The sequence below is a fragment of the Acomys minous genome (genome assembly GCF_964271855.1).
Source record: "Acomys minous genome assembly, chromosome: 4".
Classification (NCBI taxonomy): domain Eukaryota; kingdom Metazoa; phylum Chordata; class Mammalia; order Rodentia; family Muridae; genus Acomys; species Acomys minous.
In genome coordinates, this window is record NC_140486.1 from 124,780,478 (window position 1) to 124,800,399 (window position 19,922).

The following is a 19,922-nucleotide window of genomic DNA, read 5'->3' on the forward strand; positions in this document are numbered from 1 at the left end:
GTAAAACACATTTCAGTTGTACAGTTTGTATACGCAATTTGAGAGTAATATCAAATATTTAAACTTCTTTTCCTGATATATTATTTTAGGAGGAAAATTGCTATAAATTTCCTCCATTTTATTACTTTGTCATCTAGATCAACTTTCATATTTTATAAAGCTATAGGGCTTGTTTTATGATTGTAATATTTACCTGAAGTAGATATAAGAATTTCTTACTTGGACTCTTAGCTCTTCAAAACGGAACAGATACAGCTTTAAGATATCTTGATATAAAAAGTCATTTTAACAATTATGTGTGAAGGGTATTTCAATTCCTTACAGATGACTGATACTTAGAATAAACTCCCTATTACTAACTTAAGCTAGAGGGTAAGTGTAACAAGTAATAGGCCTCAACACTTAGATTTGCTCCTCTGTATTTCTCAGTACAGAATGCCCATCTTTACATCAGTCAAGGGATGCAACATGAATAAAAAACAAAACAACCTCATTAGAAATTAATATGTTCACTATGCCATTCCACTATATCCAATCAGGTCCCGTTACGCTAACTTTTGTTAAAGGATTCAGTGGCACGTGCAATCTTGAGGCACGATTAGGGTGCTGACAGTTTTCATAAGGATAGCGCTCATCTCAAAGAAATGTACACAGCTTTTAAAAACCACTGCACTGCTCAGAGACATTTACTTAACAGATTGTCTCTATTACTTAAAATTTTATTTTTCATACTCGGAAATCCAGAGATCTTTTCATCGCTGCATTTAGAAAGAAAACTCCATAAAATGAAAACTGAAAATCCATACAGTTTCAAGTCAACACAGTTTTCTTAATCAGGATGTACCACATCACTACAATTGCTTGAGAGGCATCACATGAGAAGTATCTGCCGATGCTCCTGCCATAGCTACTGAGTAAATCAAACAGAGCTCATTAGGGTAAACCCATTAGGGCATACCAACCTCAATTGCTAGGATCTCAGCACTTCTGAAAACAGAGATATATCGAAGTCAACGTCACTTAATTAAAACAGAGTTTGCTTTGGCTGCTTCCTCTATCCTTGGCCTTTATTACCTACACTAGTGAGACTGAGATGATTTAAGGCTGACTAGTCCCACAGTGAGTAGACCGTAAAGCCTTCCAAACTAGCACCCGGATGCAGAAGGCTCAATACCCTGTGACAACACTGGCAATTGTAATTTAATTTGCAGTATGGCTTTAAGGTAACACCTTCATGTAAATAAAAAGCAATCCTTTAAAAAAAAAAAAGGAGTTCAGTTCTATGAATTCTTCGTGTTCCATTATTTTGCTGAAAAAGCAAATAAAGAATGTCTGAAACATTTTATTTAATAAGCCAAATAACTGAGGTTTCTTAATATGTGAAAATGCTGCCTCAATTAAACAGAACCTCAAACACTATAAAACAAAACTCTCAAAAAATCATACGACAGAATTGAGTCATGGAGACCCAGCACAACACCCGTGTGTAACCTCAGTGCTATGCATTCTCCAAGTGCAGCCTGTGACCCGACTGCCATACATGGGACTTCAGAGCATGTTTCCAAACAAGGTCTGAAGACGTCAAGTTCACCACATCCCACCTATCTTTATGACGTTCTGGGGTATAAAGTCATGAGGGAAAATCTGTAAGAGCAGACCTACCCACTACAAGACAGAACAACTGAACGGCAAAACTCCATTTGTGTTCTATGTGTTGTAAGCATGTTTCAAATGAGATGAAAAACAGAACCTCAAGATTGCAGTCTCCACTCCTGAGGGCCTCATGGAGTGCGCGCTATCTAACCAACCTTATCAGATCAAATGGCATCGATTTAATTCCTGTGCACATTCCCTTCCCCACCTCTTGCCCTTCCTTCTCCTTTTCTTCCCCTTTAGCTTTCTCCCTCACTTCTTTCCCTTTCTTTTACTTTCTGTTATTCTCAAACCTTACTAAATTTTTCTTTGCATCAAAGGGAGACCACTACAGAAAGCCACGATCACATGCAAAATTACGCAGCCAAGTCCCAGTGGGCTTATCTGTAAAACATCCGCGTACCTAAGGCCCAAGGAGCACTGTAGTAGAGGGTTGGGAAGAGCGTGAGAGCCAGAGATCAGGGGCTTTGCTATAAAATTGTGTCTCCTATAATGTCAGAGGCTGCACCCACCAAGTCTCACCTACATGGCTGTGTAAATGAGAGCTTAACAAGTTCACCAGCAAACAAGCTGAACTGGAGGGAGAGGGGAGCCTAGAGGCCTTAACCACACCTAAAGAAACTACAGGCAGCTTAGTCAAGTCTGAGCGGGAGAGGTGGTCCTCTCCAGAGAAGAGCACACCAACCGGTTATTAGGGGCCATATGATCATTCCTGAAAACAAATACAAGTGTCATTATATGGGCTCAACAGGTACTGTTTAGGAACACACACACACACACACACACACACACACACACACGTATTCCTAGATATAGACACATATATATGTCTATACAGTACCTATGGGCAAATGATAACAATTAGGGAAAGGAGGCCATGAACGTGATGGAGAGTGGAGAAAGGTATACGGGAGAGTTTGGAGGGAGGAACGGGAAGGAAGAAATGTTGTAACTAAATAACATAAAATACAAACAAAAACTCGCTTCCTAAACCCTAAGAGAAACTCCCCTCAAATTTGTTCATGCCTTGGTGATATAAACTAAGTCACTCAGCTTGCTGCCTTGTCTTTCCTGTCTTTATTTAGTCATCAGTACTCTGACATTCAAAGCCTAGGGGCTGGAGAGATGACGGTTCAGAACAACTTCTGTCCCTGCAGAGGACCCAGGTTCAGTTCCCAACACTCACACAGAGGCTCACAACCATTCCTAAGTCCAGTTCCAGGGAATTTTACCCTGACCACCATGTATACCAGGCACACATGTGTTGCACATACATACACATGGAGAAAACACTCTACACATAAAATAATCTAAGTTTAAAAATATATCAATTCTATATCCTACATTTTAGAGTATAACTCTGTTAAAGTTGCCTAAATAACAGGACTGCTTAAATTAAAGGCACAGTTTGGGCCTTCATCCCACACGACGTCTGCAGCATGTTATTTTGCCAAATTTCTCCTACATAAACCACATTTCCTCTGGCAGCCTCAGACTCACTCCATGATTGCTTTGTGCTGTCCCTAGCATGGTGTTAGTGTGTCATGCTGCCACAGCGATGCTGGGATGCAACCTGGGGGCTGACCTTTTTCTTAATATTGATGCTTATTTGTTTCTTCTGGATTTGGTTTTAAGTTGGAAGCCCATGTTTAAAAGCCAACATCTTTATCACTTCCTCCATGAATTTAGCTTTATGCAGTGAAGTTTTAAAGAGATCATTTAGCAGAATATAAAGAAGTGCAATTACCACAGAAGCTTCTTATGAGATCTCTGAAGCTCTTACGATAATACAGTGGTTGAATGAGACAGTTGTTAGAAACAAACAGGAGCAATAGTCTCAACTGCAAACTGCAAACGTGTTTCCAGAGAGCGTAATAAAGAAATCCTGGCTTTAGAAACAGAGTAGGACACTGGAATGTGCCTGCTTGGCTATTCGTTCTTCATGTGGCATTCACCTACTGTGGTAGCTTGAATGAGACATCCCCTATGTCTTGGACATTTGAAATACTTGATTCCACCAATGATGCTGTTTAAGAGGTGTGGTCTTGCTAGAGGAAGCATGCCCCTGGGAACAGGCTGTGAGTCATCTCCTAGTCTACTTCTCTGCTTTAGGCTTGAAGCTCATGATGTGAGGTCCTAGCTTTTGTTCCAGCCGCCATGCCTGCTTCCTGCTGACTCGGCTCCACCATCCTGGACTCTAAACACCTAGGACCGTAAGCTCAAATACACTCTTGTAGAAGTGGCTTTGGTCATGGCCTTCTTTTACAACAGAAAAAGTAACCGACACACCAATACTGCCAGACTGTGTCAAGCAACGGCGAAGGCAGGACTGCTCTGTAGAGAGATGCGTCAAGTGATGGGCAAGTAGGGAGCCCAGAGGGTTGAGCTCTACAGACATGCAGGGAGATGTAACTAATCCACTCAGTACCTGCAGAATGTGAAAGAACCCCCAGTTTAACTTATGCTGCATTCACGCCAATGGATGGGATCTCACAAAAAGTAAAATTCATTCAGAAATATTGGAAGCAAGGATCCTAAGCCCTGCTTTCTTCCTGTACCGTTCTAGTCCTGCAAGTGGCTTCTCTCCAACGCCTGTTCCACAATCTGGACCATGAAGGAGACTCTACATCCACATGACCTGGTCTTCCTCTAGGTGACTTGGTCTGTATCACAACCACTAACGAGCTGTGGTGGTTTCAATAAGAATAGCCCTGTAGACTTATATGTTTGGATACTTGCTCCCAGGTTGGTGGAACTGTTTGGGAAGGATTAGAAGACTTGGCCTTGTTGGAGGAGGTGTGTCATTAAAGTGGGCTTTGAGGTTTCGAAGTCCGATGCCATTCCCAGTTGGCTCTCTCTGCCTAGTATTTGTGGACTAAGATATAAGCACGTGACTGCTGTTGCAGTGCCATGCCTGCTGCTATGATTGCCATCATGATGGTCATGGGCCCCTATGGAACAGTGAGTCCCAAACTAAATTCTTTCTTTTATAAATTGCTTTCATCATATATATATATATATATATATATATATATATATATTGGATTTTATTGTTGTTCTTCTTGGCAACAGAATGTAACTAAGACAGGAGTCATCTCAGGAGGATTTTACCTTAGGGACTTGAGGTTCAACACTGTTGACACTGAGCAACGGTGAAATATAAACAAAAGAGTATACCTGGTTAGACACATCCAGCTGGAGCTAACTTTATTGAACATGCCTACTAGAAATCTGGGTGCTCCCTCTCATGAGACTATTGTGGCCCCCTATTGACAGCTCTGGACATATTGTGGAAATCTGGATAATGATAAGGCAAAGTGATTCTAAAACACTTTCCAGAAGAATCCTCTACAGAAAGTTGGATATATGCCTGGAATATAGACACTTTAAGGTGTAGCTGCTGGCTCCTAATTAAAAACAAAAACAGAATTAATTTATCTAGTGTGATGAAATCCACTGGGTGGAGCTTTAATTCTATTAAACGGGAAGAACTCTTTATTCATTTCTATATTGTCTTAGTATTATACAAGGACTAGATAAAGTCATTAGAGAAAAATGAAATACCTTCAAACTCAAAAATCTCATCATTATTAACCTCTGTTTGAAAAAACTAAATGTGTAATCACAGGCTCTCTGGGGAAAACATAAGCAGTGTGATTATTCTGAAAAATGTATAGCTATTTGTGGGCGCCAGCAGTGAGGTTTAAGGACTGTCTCACAGTGGGTTAGAGGTAGCGAGTCTGTGAACTGTTGTAGGTTATGGAGACCAGGCATGTGCCCTGTTTACTACCCAGCAATCGCAATGGGCCTAATTTATACAACAATTACTTAGAAGTAATTCCTTTGAAATGTGTTGTGTGATTAATTGACTGGGTTCCAGGAATGTAATGCTGTTCCCACACTGTTGTTCACTTCAACATAAGGCCCCCTAGAGCAGAGATCCAATTAAGAAACAAGGTAGGGAGGCAGATAGTAAGCACGGTATTTCCATATCGCACAGCACTTTTGTAGAGAATTGAACACCACCACCTACTGTCTGCTGGCACCTGAGCTATTCAATGTATCTCTGTGAAACAGCGATATGGCTGATTCAAATGAACAAACGGGATTTAAAGCAAACATAATAGAGAAAAGGTAAAACTAAATAAATGTAACTACTGATTAAATACATGAGGCTTTTTAAAAAAGGCCTACCTATAGTTCAGACCTTATTTCCTGTAGAAATACAATACAGCTGTCTTTTCATACTGACTTTTCACACCACTGCCCCTTCCCACCCTGCCTCCATTCCCTGGGTGCTTGGCAAGCATCTTGGTGTGGACCCAGGGCTCCCTTACCTATTTCCCACTGCCCTTCTCAGCATTGCCATCTGGCCAAGCTCCACCGTTCCTCTGTGTCAGCTGCTAGTCTATAGAAACACTTTCTCCCAGGGACCCTCAGTAGTCACACTGGGCTGAGATGCAAACCAACGCTTTTCTCAACCCACATTAGAAACGCTTCCTGCAGTGGACGGGAACTGACACAGAGACACCCAACTGGAAACTGCGCAGAGTGAGAGACTTGAGAACACTCAGGCCTATCTGGGATGTCTTCTCTATAGAGAAGAAGAGACAAATATTGTAAAAGCCAGAGGTAACCTATGACTCCAAGGAAACAGTGAGTTCTAAACACAACAGGGCTGACGCACATAGGAGCCCACAGATACTGTGGCAGCAGGCCCAGTATTTGTACAGCTTCAAGCCCACATAGGGTCCCAGAGAGAGACAGGAGTGGACACAGGATCTCACCCCTAATCAAGAAGCTATCTGTAATTGATAGCTAATGGTAAGGGGGAAATTACTTTTTTTCAGGGGCGTCTCACTGGGTGTATCAGTCACATTCCAGACAGGCCCCACATCCAAGAGTATTTGGCCAACACCAACAAACTCAGTTTCATTTTTGGTTGTTGTTTCTCTCTCTCCTCCATCTCTCCTCCCTCCCCCCCTCTCTCTCTGTATGTGAGTGTGCTTTTTATTTCATTTTGCATTGTTTTGGTCATATGGCCTTTGTTTGTTTTGATTTTCAGTTTTTATTGGTTTTGTTTCTTTTGTCTTTCTTTCTTTTTTTTTTTTTAAAGAGAGGGAAGTTGAGCAGATATGGGAGTTAAGGCATAGAGGGTCTGAGAGGAATTAGGGGAGAAGAAAATATTATCAAAATATATTGTATGAAAATGATTTTTCTTCAACTGAAAAAGAAAAAGGAGAGCCATTTGCCTGAAGGCTTACAGGCTGGAGCTGCAGAGTCTGTGGACTCCTCCAGAAAGCCACAGGAATTTAGGCTCCACTCTCTTCAATTATTCCCCTGAGCAGAAAGTAGGTTCAGTTAGGGGACTTCAGAGGCAACGGCACAGAGAGACAGACTCCTGGGAAAGGTGGGAGCATGTAAAAGCTGTTTAACAAACCTATCACTGGGTCCTGAGTTCAATTCCCGGCAACCACATGGCAGCTCACAACTGTCTGTAACTACAAGATCTGGCATACATGTAGGCAAAACACCAATGTGTGTGTGTGTGTGTGTGTGTGTGTGTGTGTGTGTGTGTGTGTGTGTACACACATACACATATACACACGCTTTCACTAAAGAAACAGAACTACTGAGAGAGGATACAGAGGGCATCAAGGGTGTGGCACCTGCCTGCTTCAGGAGAATGCCCCTGCTCCCAGGAGCCCAGAGCAAGTGTGACGTGAAACAATCCTGGTGTGTTCCCCTTTGGCTTTTAGCTCTGCTCTCAGAGACCCAAGATGTGAGGTAAAGATGGAATCCCTGATTCTTAAAGAGCCAGGAACTCTCCTTATACATGGTTCAGACTTTCTTTCTTCCTCCTATCATATTGCTTTTTGCCTTCTTTCTTGACAATCAGCGGTTAGCTTTGCTCAGTTTTTCATGGAAAATTCCGTGAGTCATTCAGTGTGACTATCAGAATGGACAAAGTGAGTGTTAAGGGCAGTACAAGGTCATAGGTCAACTACCAAATAATAAATAGCTTTTTAAATATGTCTACTTTGGAATACTTTTTAGAAGTATTATTTAACTTGAACCTGAAAATTGTGAAAGACAATATTTTTAAAATCTGTGATATTTTGTTGATTTTTTTTTTTGTCAACCTGACCAAAAAATATCAGCTATATCTGGGAAGAAGGAATCATGACTGAGAAGATGGTCTCACAAGCTTAGCCTGGAGGCAGGTTTGTGGGAGCATTTTCTTGAATAATGATTGATGTGTGAGGGCCCAGCCCATTGTGAGTGGTACCACCCCTATACAAGTGGTCCTGGGTTTTATAAGAAAGGGCTGAGCAAGCCATGAGGAACAAGCCAGTAAGCAGCATCCTTCCATGATCGATGCTTTAGTTCCTGCCTCCAGGTTCCTGTCTTGTGTTCTGGCCCCAACTTCCTTCTGACGGTGAACCAAATGTGATACGGAAGTGTAAGCCAAATCAATAAACCCTTTCCTACTCAAATTGCTTTTAGTCATGGTATTTCATCACAAAGAAAGACATCTTGACAAAGACATAGAGTCTATTTTTATTTATTAAGTTAAAACACTGCAACAGTATTCAATGAGAACAGGCTTATACTTAAATACTTTGGCAGCATGGTTCTCCTGGGTACACAGAAGTTATGTCGATCTGGACTTGTCAATAGTATGAAATTTTGAGGAGGCACACGGCATTTATAAAATGGCCCCTGCTAGTCTAAGACAGTTCATAACGCTCACTGGTTTTCATAGAAAAATAAGCAGTTATGTGCTAGGCACTGCGTAGTCAGTGCACTCTGCCAGTCACATACTCACATACCCTCCAGAAACGTTATTATGAATCAAAAATTCTAATTAAAATACATCAATTAAGACTAGAAACAATGTGGGGGAGAAATTCCACTTGCCAAGAAGTTAAGACATGTGAGAAGTTATATGGCACTGGAGGGGGAAGAAAGGACTTTTTCCTTCTGAAGTAGTGTTTCAGAAGAAAAGAATGCAGCTGCGTTAGTTCACTAACTGTAGCTGTAACAAAACAACTGAGTCTTGGGAAACAAGGAAGAGCCCAGTCCTCTCTCAGTTCTGTAGGCTCCAGGGCATGGCACTAGTGTGAGCCTCATGACCGGCGGTGCGCTGGCCTCTCTTGGCTGTCAACTTGACCGCATCTACAATTAACAAGTGCACAAATGGCTAGGCACACCTGGGAGGGGATTTTTCTTAATTAATTCAGTTGATGTGGAAAGATCCACTTCTAATTTGGATCTTGGACGTAGGAAGATACAGCCTTATTCTAGATCTGTGTTTAGTCTGGTCTCTCCTCTGCTGGCAGCCTATATAAAGGATGTGGAAGAAAGGCAGCTTGTTCTAGCTCTCACTGGCAAGTCCATTTCTTCCCTGCCATCAGAGCTTACAGCTGAGAAATCCAGCTCAGTGGAATGGCAACAGATACTGTCTACTCTCGGCAGACAACCACGGGAGGGACAAAGGGCGCGCAGCCTGTAAGCCACTCTAAGGCAGTTAATATATTACTCTGTATGTTCTGTCCCTCTAGAGAACCCTGCCTAATGCAGGCAAGCGTCTCAAAGGTGGAGTGAGTGGAGGAAGAGATCACATCACATGACGAAAACTGAAGAGTCAAAAATAATGGTAAGCAAGTATAAAATCTGAAAAACCGTTAATGTGGACAGCATCGCCTAGCACGAGGAAGGTAAAGCAAGCTTTTTCATGGCTTGCCCCCTCCCCATTCAGAACACCTAGACATTATGGCAGAGACTGTCTCTCCCGCAAACAGGAAAACCCTTCTCCCTGCCTTCTGCTCTCTAGGATTTTCCAACTTGTGGAAAAAGAAAAAAACAACAACAAAACAATCGCAGTTTCTTTCCATTCTGCCGCCATCCAGACTGAGGAAGACTCGGAAACTCCAGGGCCACGTAAGCTATGGTCACAGCCGCATTGGTAAGTAACACAAGCTCCCTGGAGGCCGTGGGAATGCTGGAGGCACGCATCATCACAGCATCACTGCATCACCGCAGGATCAACTTCGACAGACACCATCCAGGGGACTTTGGGGAAGTTGGTGTGAGGCATTACCACTTAAAGAAGAAGCAGAGCTTCTGCCCAACGTCAACCTGGATAAACTTTGGCTGCTGTTCAGTGAGAAGACACAAGTCTAGGATGCAAAAAACCAAGACTGGAGCTGCCCCCATCATGTGGTAACATGGATCAGGTTACCACAAAGTCCTGGGGAAGGGCAAGCTCCCTAAGCAGCCAGTCACTGTGAAGGCCAAATTCTTTAGCTGAAGAGCTGACAAGATTGAGGCTATTGGAGGCGCCTGTGTCCTGGTGGCTTAAAGCCCCCCTGGGGAAATTAATTAAATGCTAACATTTTCAAAAAAAAAAAAGTCAATCTCAATGTTTATGAAAACATTAGAAATCCATAGATTTCTAATCCTTTGAAAACTATGTAGATATAGAGATGCTCTAAAAACTAAATAGTTATATATGAGGGAAAAATACACCAACCGCTGTATGGACATGCAGTCCTTACCACGTACCCAGCAACGCTTTCATATGATCAGTGAGAAGGCAACCCCTGTGCGAGGGGAGAAGGAAAAGGCAATTTTGGAAATATGAAAGCGTTCCGGATTATTCTCATTTAAAAGGTGTAAAATTCTCTGTGTTTAATCGTTTCTACTTAGCAAAGAATTTATCTTTCATTTTCTTATAAAGTGGCTTTCTTCTGTATTATCAATAAGAACGAAGGCTGACCTTCCTCCTGGAAGGTTAAACTGCTAACTTCTGTTTGAAAAGCTGGAGTGCCTTTCCTCGGAAGGAATGCTACATACATGTGCCTCGAGCAAGGAAAAAGAACACATCATCTCTCCGACCCTTCATTAGAAAGAGGATCTTGGCAACAGCAATGCTGCTTGTATTGGGTCTCTGCAGGAAAAACTGTTTTCAAAGGTAACCTTGCCAAGGGCTGTGTTCTGTCTTGGCAAAAGAAAGCAAATTTTACTTTTCTACCAATCGGTTTGCTCTGCATGAGAAACAGGTGTTAAGGTATGAAATGGGGCTGTGAGTAGCAGCAAAATAAAACTTACCTAAAATAATTTTCATGTTAAAAAAACAAAACAAAAATCTGAGAGATAGTAAGCCTGCAGGGCCGACATATTTTTGCAAAATGCAAATCATGAAAAGTGGTTAAGGGATTAAATGCTCTTTTGCAAAAATGACCATGGAGATTATAATCATTAATTAAAATCATGTAAATAATTTTCTGAAAGAACTCTCCCTTTTTATCTCACAGGTTTCAAACAGCCTAATGGTAAAAAGGTTTAGTCTCTGAAGAGGGTCTCTAATTAAAACCAGAAATCCAGTATAATTAATAAGTGTCAGTCTGCAATCTTAACCATTTAGTAAAAGCATGGCAATCAAGTGCTGCTGATTTACAAAATGAAATAAAAAACACTCTCCCAAGAAAGTGAAACTTTCCTTGGGTCTAGCTCCCATCAGTGCCCAGGTGCCTGGATGAGCCCAGCACGTCGCTACAGTGGTACACATCTCAGTGCCACTCAGGATGTGTAAGCTGGGTTCATTTTTCTTTTCTCCTTTGAGTTGCAAACTGACCCAAAGTCAGCTTTCGGGGGACTTAATATGTGCCTACATTTTGAATTATCTAAACTCCTTGATACCTCATTTTCCCCTCATTATTATCTTTACCCAGAGGTGAACCAGAACAAAAGAGACAAGATGAAAGTCAAATAAATATATCAATTTCACATTTGATTACCAGCCTCGTACCGGTCCTATGTCTTGACTCCTTGCAGTAGATACCCAACCCTGTGACAGCTTTCCAGCTAACGAGTTTCAGTTTACCCCCAAGCAATAGCTCAGAGACCAAGAGGCAGTAACTACTACGAGACAGCCGCTGCACAGCCAGAGGCATTTATCACCAACCCTCTGTGACTCAGGATTTCGTGGTGTCCTCCTTTCCCAACCCACGGCCCTGGCACCTTCTTGCAGGCTACGGGGACCGAGTAGAAGATGACTCTATCCTAGACCCAGGAGTAGAACGGTGGAGTCCAGGCCTCGCCACTCGGCCCTTCTCTACCCTGACTGCCACACTGATCTACATGTAGGCTGCGCCTGTCTAGAGCCTGCCTAACAACAGATTACACACGGAGAACCACTGTACCTGTTAGCACCACAGAATAAGGCCTATGCATCAAAAGGAATGAAGAGAGCCCAGGAGGATGGAGATGGAATTGCAGAAAATAATAAAAATCTGAAACCCACTCTATTTGTGAGACGTTATTCACAAGAGCTAGTTGTCAACTGAGTGAGTGTGCGTTGTTCTTGCTGCCTGTAATATAGACAGTCCAGCTCAATGTTAATATATGACAAGCATTCCATCAGTGTATGTAGGAGTACAGTGCCCTGGGACAGGAGCGGATACGCAGTCTCCCATCAAGCATGGACTTCCTGTTCCTGGCCTTTGCTGATGGTTCCTTTGGGATTAACTGTGGCTGCAGAGACCCACCTTACTCCAGAAGCGCCCTGCAACAGCAATGGAGCCACAGGAAACTAAAGGTTAAGTCTAGTACGCCAGGAAGAATATTCCAACAGGCAAAACTTGCTCTCAACTCCTGTCTGGTTAGTCCTGCTGTGTTAGTTGCCAATGACTAAATGCCTGAAATAAGTCAAATCAAGAACAACGCCAACAAAGTTGCTCTGGCTGTGCTTCAGGCCCGAGTCCACTCATGGCAAGGCAGAGACATGCGGGAAGGGTATGGTGGTGCCAATTCATGACAGCCAGGGGACAGTAAGAGTGACAGGAAGAGGCCAGAGACAAGATGCAGCGTTCCAACCTGGCCCCTCCTCCTTACACTGCCTTCACTACTTCATCGCCTAATAGTGCCCTGAGTGTGGACTAGCCACTGATGCAACAGCACCCTCACAACCAAGTAAGCTCTTAATAGGGTGAAGACCAACCTTCAAAACACAGACTTCGGTGGGGGAGGGGGGACGGGTAGGGTCATATTAAAACCAGACTAAGGAATCTTTGTGCCTCTATCATTTTGAATTCTGCCTCTACTCACTTATCCTCTCTTTATATTTCCTTTCCTAGAAGCCAATTACTAATCTCACTCCCCAATCAACCCAACCTTGACAGTGGCTTTCCATTTTCACACTGTAACAACATGTGAAAAGAAAAGAGAGAAAATCAGCTAAATATAAGAAAAACCATAAAAGAAAAATCCTCACCAAACTTCTATAACCAAAGTGTGTAACACTGTTTGCTGCCCTGGCTCTCTCAACCATCATCCTTTGACAATACTGGAGACAAAGAGGTACTGCTTAGCAATAATAGTTGCTGAGAACAGCCTAGAACATAGACAAGGCTGGGAGAAGTAGGGTGGTTTTCATAAGTCACCAGTTCTGCAAACATAATTTCAAATGTAGCAGTGGACATTACTTCCTTCGTTCACTTTTCATACTAAAGGAGATTCCGTGTATAAATCTAGGTGACATGTTTTCGGTGATAAGCCTTTGAACAAAAATTTGCCGTGAAGCAATATTCTTCTACGTAAACCCTGTTTTAAAAAGATGTAGAGAAGCAAAGATGGGAATCCATTTAACAATAAAACGCTAGGTGTGAATAACTTTGATGAAACAGTAATTCACGCACTCTATCTCCCTCATCTCATCAGGACATTTCTTCCTCTAGTTGGCAGAGATCTTCATATCAAAAACCCATAGACAGCCAACACCACAGATTTGTTGACCTCTTCCACAGGACCCATGCTCTTGACACGTTGGTCTCTGACTTTTACCCCTGAGAAGCCTCTGCCTCTTCTCTGCGGACTCAGCCTAAGTCTCCTCTCTCCTATCCCTTTGCCCTCGTCACTCTGAGAGCAGCATCTGGTATGACTTTGAAGCAGCATCTTGCTGCAGGCCCTACGAAGAATGCACAACACTTCATGCCCAGCTGTGGGATGTGCACACTGGCCTTCCTCAAAGAGCATCATTTCTCACTTGTAAAGCCGAGCCCCTACAAGGCCTCTCCTGAGTTTCCTGCCTCCAATGGGTGCCTCTGCTAGTCACTACCAAACACCCAGAGCCAAGAGGCTCAGGTGCGACTTCCTTCTCCTTTCTATCTGCCTCAATGCAGCTCTATCAGCCTCCACAAATTTTCTTGAATTCGTGCCCTTTCTCTGTCCCTCCTGGCAGAAAACATCCGAAATGTCCCTTCTCTTTTAGACATAACACTCATCTAAATTGTCTGCTGTCACTTGTTCACAACTCACAACCCATTCCCACTCTTTAAAATACTTCAGGGAAAATGTTGCTAGGGACAAAGGCAAAAGATCTTACTATGGCTACAAAGATCCCGAATGTTCTGCTGTGTTCCTTGTTCTCAACCCACACCGGGCTTTCTCAGGCTGCCGATGCCCATCCCTTCAACAGCTCTTAGAATCTGCCTCTCCCCGTCTCCAGAGCTTACCCGTTTCCTCCCTCAATCTGTGTCTGCAATCACCCTCTTTTATATACTCAGATTTTTACATCAATTAAAAGCCTTATGAGGGTAGCTTTGTTTTCGTTTGTGACTGTTGGCAAATGTCCTTCTTCCTCAAATTACTCATGCGATTTGGCTTGCGTCATCATTATACTTCGGATCTTTCTCGCAGAACCTCACACACAGAAGACACTGGATCTTAAAACTTATTCCACATCTCTAAGTTTGATTATGGCACACCAAATGTGAGTCATTCACCGCCTCCTCCCACCTTCTTTCTATTGTCTTTTCATGGGTGGAAAGGCTAAGCACACAATCTGGATCAAGGCCAACTCTCCCATGATGCCTTCCTACCTCTGGCGCTCAATGGTCTCCCTCCTTGTCAAACACAATACTCATAGCAAAGGTTGGAAACGTTTTCTCTCAGGGCCTAATAGTAAACAGTTTGGCTTTTGCAGGGTCTATGCTCTGTCTGCATCACCATGGCTCATCTGCTGCGACATGAAGACAACTCAGACGACCAGGAAATGAATGATCACGGCTCTGTTCAAGTAAGACTTTACTCATGGACAATAAATTTAAATTTCATGGTATTTCTTTGTCATGAAATTTCCTCTGTACGATATTTTAACTCCTGAAAATGTAAAAGATAGTTTTAGCACTGACCACACCAACACAGCTTAGGACCTGGAGTCTGACCCCATCGTGCAAAACACAACAAGGGTACTCCAAGCCCATTGCTGTCCGGACGTGGCCTGAGAACGGAGTCCTGTGAGCGAGTCCTGTGAGCAGGTCGTGTGAGCAGCTTCCTGAGTGCTTGGGAGAACACTGCAGAAGGTCAACACAAGAGGCTTGAGACCCAGGACTCTTCAGAACACAAAGCTGTTCTTGGAAATGTGTTTCTGTGCCCCTCCTAGATATAGCAGATTCAATGACATGTTTTTATGCCTCTACGGAAAAACATGTTTGTGCCACGTGTGGCTGGTCCTTGTTAAAAGTATACAGCTTGAACGTGGGAGAACTTTATGTGGATGACCTTTTTAAACCCTCAAAAGTAGAAATTATCAGACTCTGAATAAAGTTGGATATTGCAAGAGACTTTAGCTTCCACTTCCTCTAGAGCAGAGACACAGTTTTTAATATATGAGAGGTTTCTATTTTTGGAGTTTTCAAAGATCTAAGTGTATTTTGTAGGCTATTAAACAATAATGTAATACTATCTATTTACCCTTTATCCATATGTTAAAATAACCAGTGATTGAATGCCTGTTTGCCAAGTTTTGTTTTCTAACTGTACAGAAACATTTAAAACAAACAGTATATGGAGTTCTTTAAAAATGGTCACAATGTAACACTAGAGAAGACAGTTGTTGAAGTCAATTAAATTTTACTAAGGAAGTCTCACCAGCTATCACTACTGATCTAAGGAAAAGCAAGACAGCAAGACTTTTTTTTTTTTAACCCTGTAATGTATAACCTGGACAAAATATGAAAAGAAAACAAAGCACTTGAGGTAGCTGAGGCTCACACTGCATCTCAACTGCTGTCTGGAGCACACCCTATAAAAGCACTAACAATAACAACAGTAATTAACGTTTACTGAGTTCTTACCATACATCAGCAAGTTTGCTACTCGTTTAAATGGTCTCTTTCTTGAATAAACTCTTCAGTAAATGCTACATACATTTTAACTTGAATGACAAAATTACAGCAATAAAAAAGCTCATTTCTCTGTTTTCAACTCCCTGTTTTGTGTGCGATTCAATTTGGAATGGGAGGTCGGCTTTGATTTTATTTTCCCTTTAAGCAGCACACCGCCCAGTTGCAGACTCTACTGCGTGTTTTCTTGTTATTAGTTCCTTCACTGCCATTTGCTTCCTGTAACCCTCACTCAATCTCTAACGAGTTGTTAAATAGGCTGTGTGAGGACAGGACCAGGTCTCGCGGCTGTGTCCCTGCCTTAGACACAAAGCATGCACACCACTCACTCTGAGGAAACAGGGATCAGCACAGCGGGCCTAGGAAACGGTCCACTGCCAACGGGAGCCAGTGAATTCGACCCATGTGCAATTTGATTAAATGTGTTTCTGTTCAGCTGGGGACTATGTAAGACTCCTTGTAAAATTTTAATGTGTTTTCTGTACAGTATAATGTACTTTAAACGTATGGTTAGCAAAATAAAATACTTATTTTAGCAAGAGTAAAAATAAATTACAACATATTTTCTTTTGTTACTTAAACGCCACACACCTCTGCCTAAAAAAAAAAAAATGTGAGTATATCCCGCTCTACATATTGTGACATTGGCTTTGCTTCTGTTTACCATCTGCTACGCCTAAAAAAATTGTGGCTTCAGATGCTGTGGGGTTTAGTTCCATATGTTTTACATATTTAAACTTATTTGAATCTAATGTTAATTTCTGGTTTAAAATTACAGTGTAGCTGTTGTGGAGCTTTCCCCCTGACTCATCTGGACCCATCTTTGTCTGGAATTGTTTCTGATGAGCCATAGTGAGGGAGGGAAAGGCCGATGCTGTGAGGAGCTGACAGTAGGTTTCAGTCACTAAAAGGTGAGTCTATATTTACATAAGTAAAACTTCTCTTTCTACATGGTAGAGTCTCATTAAATGTCTTCCCCCAAAGACTTTTCCAATTACACATCCACGGGATGAAGACTTTCCAGACAGAGCAAATGGAGACACAGAGTAACTGTTGTTGTGCTCGTTGTTAGGACTTAGGGCGTTTCTTCCAAAGAATCTGATTATTCTTGTTTTACTATCAAATAAAGAACTATGAATTAATATGCTGACTGTAGTATCTTTGCTTTGTCTTCAAATTCCACAAAGAGGCAAGTAACCTGATGTTCTTCTTCAGAGGAACAGCAACAGAACTGAATAGGAACATTTCTAAACCAGTCAGATAAATAAGAAAGCGTTAATAATTAAAACATTACCCTTACTCATACACAGATCTCTTTCTTAATTACTATACTCTACGTAAACACACTACGCCTAAGTCTAAGTATTCCTTCAAGGAAGGAACACCGAAATTAAACTTTGACAGCTTATTGAAAAAATGTACAAATATTTCAGTTTTCATTATTTTAGATTTCATAGTCAACTCTTATGATGCTGTTCCTATGTAAATTCTCGCTTTACTTTTTAAAAGATGAAGTTCTATGAATTAGTGGATTAGTCTTTTTCTGCTGAGTCACGGCCCTGAGTTCCATAGAGAACCGTGGTACAGCCGCCTCTGCGTCTTTGCTAAGCGGAAGCCCGCCTTAAGAAGAAGCGACCCACGGACAGGAACATCAAAGCAATGACTTGCAGTGCAACATTTCCTGCTACACACTCACAGGATTACGCTGCCCATTTTTAAATCTTCACTTGATTGATTTATTTTGTTACATTCCTACTTGTAGAGATTATATGCAGACCTCAAGAATTAAGTGGGTAGGTCGAAGAGTAAGTAAAAGATACTAAGATTCTAAATGTTTAACTCAGTAGATGTCTCTGTACTACTCTTTATTTTAAAATATAATGTAAATCTGTTTTTTTTAAAAACACTAAACATCTGAAAAACAACACATGCAGGATGCTGGATTCAGAGTCTTTAACTCAAGTTAGGTCCTGATCATTTGCTGTTCTGGTGTTCTGAAAAGTCAGCATAAAAAGTCTATTTAAAAATCAAACTCCGTACTTGCTTACACTGGTCTCTCTGAAGGTAGTGCAGTCAGACACACGGGGATCCAGATTTCTGATTGGTGAATTCCTGTAGCGCAGGTACAAAACATGTCCCCTGCAGTCTGAAGCTTTTGCCAGTCACAGCCCTGTACAGAGTGAGCTAACCACGGCCAGCATGTTCATCAAGAAATACGGGACAATCCATGCTATAAAAACCAGTCGTAAGATCATCTTTCTGACTTGAAGGATAAAATTAATTCTGTCTCTCTACATATTTTATACATATATCTAGAAACTGGTGTGAACACGCATGCAGGTAGCAATTATGTAGGGAGGAAAACTGTTAGCTGATCAACATCCATAAGAAGAAAAAGGTCCCCACACAAGCAGGTGACTGTAACCACAGACAGCGTCTACAGAAGAGGGAGATCTAGTGTACTGCACCTCTTTTCCACCTGTTCAATGACAGTGCAAACGATATCTAAGTGCTCTTATCCAGAAGGAAAATGTCTACAAGTTCCTCTTTCAACTGAAACCCGGGCCTGTGGTCCACAGCACAAAGCTGCAGGTGCTACTGCTGACCAGTTTCATGAATTTGAAAGCTTGGAATTTTCAGCTTTAGGTCAAAATTGACAGGAGGAAGGATGGAAAGTGGACTGGTAAACGATGAGAAGTTCACCGGAACATTATCGCAGCGTGCCGGGGCTCTGAGGACTTCCCGAAGCATTTCAGAACTACTAGAAAAATAGCTCTACCAGACGTCACAAGGAGGGAAAACAAAAGCTTGGGCTTCCCAGGACACATACGGCATGGTACGTGCAGCTTTGCTGTACCACAGACAAGCAGGTGCTGTTGAAAACTAAACACGGACCCTGGCTGTAAACCTGGCATTTGCACAGTGGTGGGACAAGGATCAAAAGTTCAAGGCCAGCCTAGCCTACATAGCAGGACTTCATTGGGAGTTACAATGTGAGCCAGACACGATAGCTCACATCTGGAACCCCAGCACACACGAGGCTGAAGCAGGACAGCCCAAGCTCCCAACGGTGAAAGTTAGGTCCGTCTCAAAAACTTGCAACCAACCAGTAAACACAAATCACATAGCACTGCACGTTCACACTGGGTGGGGTAAGTGTTTTTCACACCCATAACAGTTTCAGAATTTTTAACAGATCCCTACTTTTAAAGACCTCAAAAGGACACTATACTGTAAAGTAGAAAAGTTACTGTCTGTATGAAAAAAGTGCTGAGTTCAAATTAAGAGTATGGCAAGATTTTTATCACATGATATGACATTTATTTGACTTTTTTACAAATTGTTAGGAAGGAAGGGATAAATGGCATTTATGCCCATTATGTGGGGGAAACTCAAGCTACACGAAATTTAAATAAACTATTTTAGTAAACAATTTACTAAGAAATTAGAGAGGTTTCTCTGAGTCTTAGTCCTCTCTTTCACAGTGTAGAGAGACTGTAGCTAATCAACTGAACGCAATGTTTTCTAGCAGCTGTCTTAGTAATTCTCTGGTAATGTCTGTGCTATTTCAACCAATCTTAGGCACGTGCAATATGTAAGAATCCATTTTATCTAACTCTGCCCTGTTTTTATTATAAGGCCAAGCTAATCAATAGTGAATCTAGCTTTATTTTATTGACAATAAGAGTTGATGTGATGATAAATGGCACCATTCATAGAGTTTTCATCTGTTAAGTCAGATGCCAGAACAAAATGACACGACTTCAACTGCTGGAAAATAATAGGGGTATTTTATAAAGAGAACTGTCTTTTTTTTTTTTTTTTAACCAACAAGGGAAGCTGATAAGCCAATTTCCTAGACAGGTAAAATCAATGCCAACATGGACAAAGCCTCCACACCAGAAGTGACTTCTAAAATGTAGACAATGTTGTTTTCAAAAATTTTTAAACTCCAAGGAGCTGAACTGCTCTGTATGAACAGCATGATCACACCAACCTAGCCATCTGCCTAGACACAGCCTTAAAATTTGTTAGTTATTTGTAATTCCAAAAGGTTAAGGAACCAAAATAAATAAATAA

At 41.8% G+C, this 19,922-nt stretch overlaps 1 protein-coding gene across 2 annotated transcripts in view; it reads right to left on the reverse strand.

Annotated features, from left to right (window-relative positions):
• FBXL17 (F-box and leucine rich repeat protein 17) overlaps nt 1-19,922 on the reverse strand; it is a 423,447-nt gene that overhangs the window by 175,581 nt on the left and 227,944 nt on the right. The window lies entirely within an intron of this gene.